This window comes from Rutidosis leptorrhynchoides, chromosome 8 (genome assembly GCF_046630445.1).
Source record: "Rutidosis leptorrhynchoides isolate AG116_Rl617_1_P2 chromosome 8, CSIRO_AGI_Rlap_v1, whole genome shotgun sequence".
Classification (NCBI taxonomy): Eukaryota; Viridiplantae; Streptophyta; class Magnoliopsida; order Asterales; family Asteraceae; genus Rutidosis; species Rutidosis leptorrhynchoides.
In genome coordinates, this window is record NC_092340.1 from 323,728,349 (window position 1) to 323,735,898 (window position 7,550).

General features: G+C 32.8%; 1 non-coding gene across 1 annotated transcript; it reads right to left on the minus strand.

The window, feature by feature from the left end:
* Positions 1-201: 201 nt before the first annotated feature.
* On the minus strand, positions 202-308 carry LOC139865364 (small nucleolar RNA R71). Its single transcript, XR_011764889.1, has one exon. It is a non-coding gene; the product is annotated as a small nucleolar RNA R71 (small nucleolar RNA).
* Positions 309-7,550: the final 7,242 nt, after the last annotated feature.

Genomic DNA, 7,550 nt, shown 5'->3' on the forward strand with positions numbered 1-7,550 from the left:
CTTCGAACCTTTAATAGGATCTGTACTCTATTCAAAATCAGAGAAGTTGAGGATGAACAGATCTATCTCATGTTATTTCCCTGGACTTTAAAGGGAGAAGCCAAATATTGGTTAGAATCGTTACCTGAAGGGGCAATTGATACATGGGATGTTTTAGTTGAGAAATTTCTTCAAAGATTCTTTCCGGCATCTAAAGTCGTGAGACTTCAAGGAGAAATTGTTACGTTCACACAAAAGCCAAATGAAACTCTATATGAAGCATGGACAAGATTTGGAAAGTTGTTGAGAGGATGTCCTCAACATGGTTTAGACACTTATCAAATAGTACAAATATTCTACCAAGGATGCGACATTACTACACAAAAAGACATCGACATAGCAGCTGGTGGTTCCATTATGAAGAAAACCGCAACTGAAGCTTACAAAATTATTGATAACACAGCCTCCCACTCACATGAGTGGCACCAAGAAAAAGACATCGTTAAATCATCTAAAGCGGCTAGAGCTGATTCTAGCCATGACTTTGATTCTATTTCCGCAAAGTTAGATGCTTTCGAAAGACGAATGGAAAAGATGACTAAAGATATTCACGCAATACGCATTAGTTGTGAGCAGTGTGGAGGACCACATTTGACAAAAGATTGTTTAACGCCCTAGAACGATAATAATTTTTTTTTATATCAGAGTGACCACCCATCCCAACGAAATGCCGCGGCGCGGCAATTCTGGGCGCGGCGTGGCCAGACAAAGAATTTCAGACCAGTTATACATTTTTCCTGTTTTCAAAATACGCCTAAGGGCGCGGCGCGGCGAATAGGGTCGCGGCGCGGCCCTGTGCTGTCGCTGGTACTAAACTTAACTTGCTTTAAAATCACACTTTCCAAACATGATACATCATCTATCTTTTATCTACATGAATTTAACTTCTCTAACATCATAACGAGACACTAAAGTCACTCGGTCGTGCACGACCCATTACACCAATCAACATATCGTTTTGACCCATATCGTCTTATATGTCAAACTTGATCCATTTCGACTCATTCCATTATCTATCACGCTTCATTTGAACATACTTAAGCCTTTCATTAACCTTATTACAAAACTTTGACTACTTGTTTATTCCAAAACGTTTAACGGACATAACTAAAAACGTCAACACATGTAATTACCTAAAGCATGATCCAATTTCGAGATTCACAATTCCACTTACAAAACCAATTTGATCATACTTAAAAACTCTAAAGCAAAACAACATTGAATTGCGAACGTTTGAACACATGATCATCCGCCTTCAATAACATAGATCATCATAATAATAATAAAACCAAGATTTAAAAAGTTGCTTTTACTTACTTGAGCTAACTTCTTACTTAAATTTCTTGCAAAACCGCTACTTCTTTGACGCTTGCTATATACCCTTTAGAAACTTGCAAGATCCGTTTCCTTCACTTGTCCCAATACATTCGTGAAAGTCTATTTTATGATCTCTCACCGCTTTTCAAGAACCTACATACATGACAACAATGAATATGGGTAAGTTCAATGCTTAGTGAGTAACATAGAGAATTAAGAATAAGTGTTCATAAACTTGGCACACTATAAATAACAATAATTATCCTTCGTAACCCGTCTTCTTGGTAACTATTCTCTTTTAGGAGAGTTTATATGTCCTTGCTTCACGAACACATCATACACTTCATCACTAATACATCATAACAATACATATCTACAACATATTACATTCATAAAAGAACTCAACAATAATCATAAATCATCAATCACGTAATACTTACCTTGTGCACCCGTGTATGTACAAGTGTATCCCCACTTACCTGTCGTGGCCCTCATGATCGGCTTGTCCCGGTGTAATTCCTTCTTCATTGGTTTATCATAGACTCATATCTCGTCATTCTACTCGAATTCCTTTGCTATTAAAAATTCTTGAAAGACTTCTTTAACATCTTGAAATTGTATTAGCAAACTTAACACATCATAATATCATCTACTGCATTCATCATTAAGTACCCATTAACAACCGTAACATAAACTAATAAAATTGACTTCATCAAAATCTTTAACTTGATAACTTACCGTAAACAAAATACTTGTTCTACTCGATCATAATATTCACGATACAACGAAAAACACATCATAATATCGAATACATAATTAAATCGTTAATTGAATATAAATTTACCTATGTACTCACCTTTGCCTCTTTTGCTCACTTGGCCGCTTTCCTTCCCTTGATTAGCTCCTAATCACAATGCTAATCACATTAATAACTTGCTTAACACATAAATCCGCTCATAACGCCATTAGGCATCAAAGTGGCTACTAGCTTAATTTTAACCCAATTAAGCTTTTGAGCGATTTTGACTCAAGAAAGGAACTTGAACCACTACACTACAAGTGGTAACTCATGTCCAAATAACTCCTAATAACATGGACACTTACAACATACCCAAAATTCCAAACAATAATACTTTATACAAGTTTTACACAATTCCACCATTTGGATAGCCCTACATTCACAACATATTCTGACCCATTTAAGTCTCTGTTCAACATTTAAAGACTTGTTCATTGGAAAGGACACTCAAAGCCCTTTCCGAAAAGTGCTCACACGCCCTAAAAGGAGCTACGGTTGATTTTATATGATTTTTACAAAATCAAGTTTTGTGCAGTTTTTTTTCTTAGTGACGGGGTTGACATCATTGACTCCATTTTCAACTCAGTTCAACATAAAAATATTTCCAACAAAACCAAGCTACTTACATATACTAATAACACTATTATGAATGATTTTTAACATAATTTAATCATCATACATGGCTAATAACATCATGAACATTACTAGTTCTTCTCTTAGGCATTTTAACAAACACCTTATATGCATAAGTATGTCATGTTCTTTAACATCACAACAATAATTCTTTAATCCATAATATCATTTATGAAACTCAAATTCATGAATAATTAGACATAAGCATCATCAAAGATTCATTTTTAACAATTAAAATCATCATTATCAACATCAACTCTTCTTTGAGGCATTTCATCAATCACCTTACATGCAAGCCCCAAAAGAAGCAACACTACAACTTACTTGATGTTTAACTCACCAAGAACCCTAATTCAACCTCAAGAACGAAATTAAAACATAAAATTCGGATTAAGAACTTACCAAAGCATTAAAATTGAAGCCCTAGATAACTAGAACAAGAATCCAAGTCAAATGAGTCAAGATCACTCTTTTTTCTCCATGTTCTTCCTCTTTCTCTCTCTAAAAACGCCCCACACTCACTCTAAAATGAGAGTAAATTTACAGAAGTTGTTAGAGCTGGAAAATGAGCTCTCAAGACTGATTTTGATGGCCAAAAATGTTTTTAGGAATTTTACACTTTCAGTCCCTCAATATACAAAAGCTGTCAAACCCCACTTTAACTCGTATTTGGCCCATTTCCTGTCAATCGGGGCAGAATTTTGAAAAACTTAAAACACAAAAGTTGTCACATATTTAATTACGGACGTCTAGGTTTTTGAATCACCTCAATCCGACAAAATATGAGCAAGTTATGCTCGTTTTACGAAACAGCTCCAAAATGACAACTTATCGAAAAGTTAATCGTTAAGCATTTCGACTTACTATTTTTAGTCCACGACCACCAACACTTATTATTATTAAAAATAATAATATTTCAAGTCACTTCTAACCTTTCTTTTACATTTATTCTTAGATCATACATATAAAACGTTAATAAAAGTTACTTATTAATTACTAGAAAAATATCTTGAAATTTGGGGTGTTACAACTCTCCCCCCGTTGGATTGTTCGTGTCCTCACGAACCGATTCTATAATACCAATCATAACCATCATTTATTACACATAAACAAAGTGAATTCACATCACTTTCCTTTATACCACTACACTGTTCACTAGTCTCTAACATAACTTTTACTGTGCTAAACATGATTTCTCTTCTTTTAAACGGTTTCTCTTAAATCAACATCTCAATCAATAACCATATTTTAAGAGCTATTTCTATCAAATGCATTTTCTTATGAAAATACACGAAAGATGTCATAAAAATATGTCAAGTTCCTTGGTATTGCCTTACTTCTTTCAATTTACAACAATATGACTTTAGTTCAACGACTCTACATAACTTAATTATCTTCTTATTTGTGGAAGCGTACATTTATCTCACTCTATTTCTTCCCAATTACTTGTATAAAATTTTTTTACACCCGTGTGGTATATCCTCCTTGAATCTGTTCTATCAAAACAGAAACGTTAAAGTGACTTCCCGTCTACTCTTACTCGTTTTCAATAAATTACAACTAATCATATTCAATTATGGAATCACCGTTTTCTTTTTAGCTTCATCATGTAACTTTCGTGACAATGTAAACATTCTTATTTATTAAGGAAACTCTTGCTAGCTATCTTCATTTACCTAAAATTAAACGCGTAAGCATAGAATAAGGGCACCCATCATGGCATTTTGGCGTGTTAACTCACGCGTTTATTTTAAGGATAATATTCATTCTTCTCTGGCATAATCTATTACATTTCTAAGTCCATTCTACCTTAAGGCCATACTTCCTTTCTATCTCAGTATTCCCTTTAGTTAAAAGTCTATCTATATACATCGTCTGGTGATCAGTTCTTTCATCTCATAATTACCGTTAATTATGCTAAACTTTCTTAACACTTGTAATCCCACAACACTTGTGTGATAATATTCATCATAAATACAACCCTCGGGTTTTCTTAAATCAAAATATACATATAATCAACATCATGTATAGTACAAAATTTACTTATCTTGTCGTCGCGTTGAGTGTTCCAAACGTATGGATTCACATTCACTTAGTCATTGCAGGTTCCTGTCTTTGCACTTTAATGACCATTATCTATACTTCTCAATCGTATCATCATTCATATGAATAATTAACATAACTTACAAGAAATCAAACCTTGCTTAATGTGTGCACGACATGAATTTGGTAGTCCTTTATTACATGTCCTTCCACACTTAAAGTAAAGCTCTTTCAAACATTGATACTCTGATCGATAGAGTCCGTTCAGTTGTCTCCATCAATTATGCATTTCATAGTTCCTACACCTTATGATCCTTACACATTACATATTCTTTGATATAAAACTTAGATTTCATCATTTACATAAATATCATTTAACGACCACATTAACATTTATATCTTTGCAAGTCTGACTTTTTGTATAACCATAAAGAATTCCTCGCTCGGTGCCATTCAGAGACTTAAGTCTACTTTTCACAATTTTAACTTTTATCAAGCATACAACTTTAACTCATTTAACATTTATTATCGACTCGTTCTTAAACACCATTCAACTATGTCAAAACTTTTTTAGCACATTATCGTTATATCGTTATTAGTCATCATCACTTAAGGGTACATTCATTATACTTTTGACAACTACTTACATGACAGTTTCTATTCATTTTTTTTTTGCTTAGCCTCACGCTAAGTCTTACACCTATTCATGTGTTTGTTCATCCTAAACTTGCAACTTAAATCATCCTATATAGAATTCGTGGTCACGAAAACCCAAGAGCACTCTTAGCATTAGCATAATCATAACTAAAAACATAACCTGTCAACCCGCAAGTTTCTTTCTTGTATCGGATCCGGTCATACCACACCATAGACGCAACTTACTAGGGATGACCTAGGATTGTGCCTAAGCTAATCATATATACCCATAGACATAAGGTCTAAACTCATCAAAATTAACATGGATGTCGAGTCTAAGCTCGTCACATTAACATAGACATAAGTCTAAGCTTTTTACCTAGTGATCTTGATTGTCACTCTCTTACACGGGTGCAATCCGGGAGCATCAAGTCACTCATGACATCATAATTCGTGATCATGATAAAATTCTGAACATTCTTTCATACATAATCATAACCTTTCGACTCGTAAGTTTCCTTCTAAAATCTGATTCAATCATATCATCCATAGACATATGGCCTACTCTTATTGATGTGTGCAGAGGTGTATACAAAATAATTATATTTTTATTGCGAAATACTATTAAATATGATACAATTTTACACAAGTTATTTATTTATTTATAGAGTGGATATACCTAAACCTTGCTACAACACTTATAGGTAGTGTACCTAATCGTACAGTAGTGTTGTTTTTAGTAAGTCCGGTTCGTCCACAGGGAACTAGCCAAGTTTAACGCTATATTTTTAAAAACTATATTTGTATAAATATATATATAAATATAAGTATTATTATTATTATTATTATTATTATTATTATTATTATTATTATTATTATTATTATTATTATTATTATTATTATTATTATTATAAAAGGGGGTTTTTACCCTTTAATGACTGGTTTGTCGATTTTATGTCTTAAGTCGCAGTTAAAACCTAATGTAAAATATTAAAAATAAATATAACTTAATTTAAAATTGTGAAGTAAATGACAATAATTAAAGTGCGATAAATTAAAGTGCGATAAATAAAATGATAATAAATAAAATTGCGATAATTAAAAAGTACGATAATTAAAAGTGCAATTAAATAAAATGACAGTAAATAAAAGTGCGATGAAATATGAAATAAAGGAATTATGCTTATTTAAACTTCCGTAATCATGATGTTTGACGTGTTAATTTCAGTTTAGTACCATGGGTTAATTGTCCTTTGTCCTGGATTATTCGATATGTCCATACGGTTTTGTCCATAATAGTCCATCAGTCATAAATATAAAGTGCGAGAGTCTTCGTCAAATTATCCTTATACCCGAAGTCAAATATTCCAACTAATTGGGGATTCGAATTGTAACAAGGTCTTAATACTTTGTTTAATGAATACACCAGGTTATCGACTGCGTGTAGTCCAAGGTTTTGCTACTTTGTTAACAATTATACAAATTACCCTTGAATCTAATCCACCCCTGTTTCAACAAGTCTATTGATTATTAATCCATCCCCGTGTCCGGTCAAATGAATAATTATTGGTATTTATAGATATCCCGCCTACCGTACCCAGTCAATCGTATGTGGTTATATATAAATACGTTAAATTATAAGTCTATATATTAAATTAACGAGGTATCATTTAGTTAATATAAAGCCCATTAATAGCCCATAGTCTAATTTCCACAAGTGTCATTCTTTTATCCAACCCCAATTATGGTCCAAAGCCCAATTACCCAATCTTAATATTTAGCCCAACATCACGATTACTTCGGCATTAAATAAGCATAATAATAACTTAGCTACGAGTCATTAATTTAAAAAGGTTGAACATAACTTACAATGATTAATAATAGCGTAGCGTTACACGGACAGAATTTTGACTTACACACTTACAACATTCACTAACATACCCTTATTATTATTAATCTTAAATTATAATTAAAATTATAATATAAATATAATTATATATCGTGAGAGAGAGGATACAAAAATATGTGTAAATTTCGGCCAAAACACGCGAACTTTATAGGACCTGAGCTGATACAGTGCACC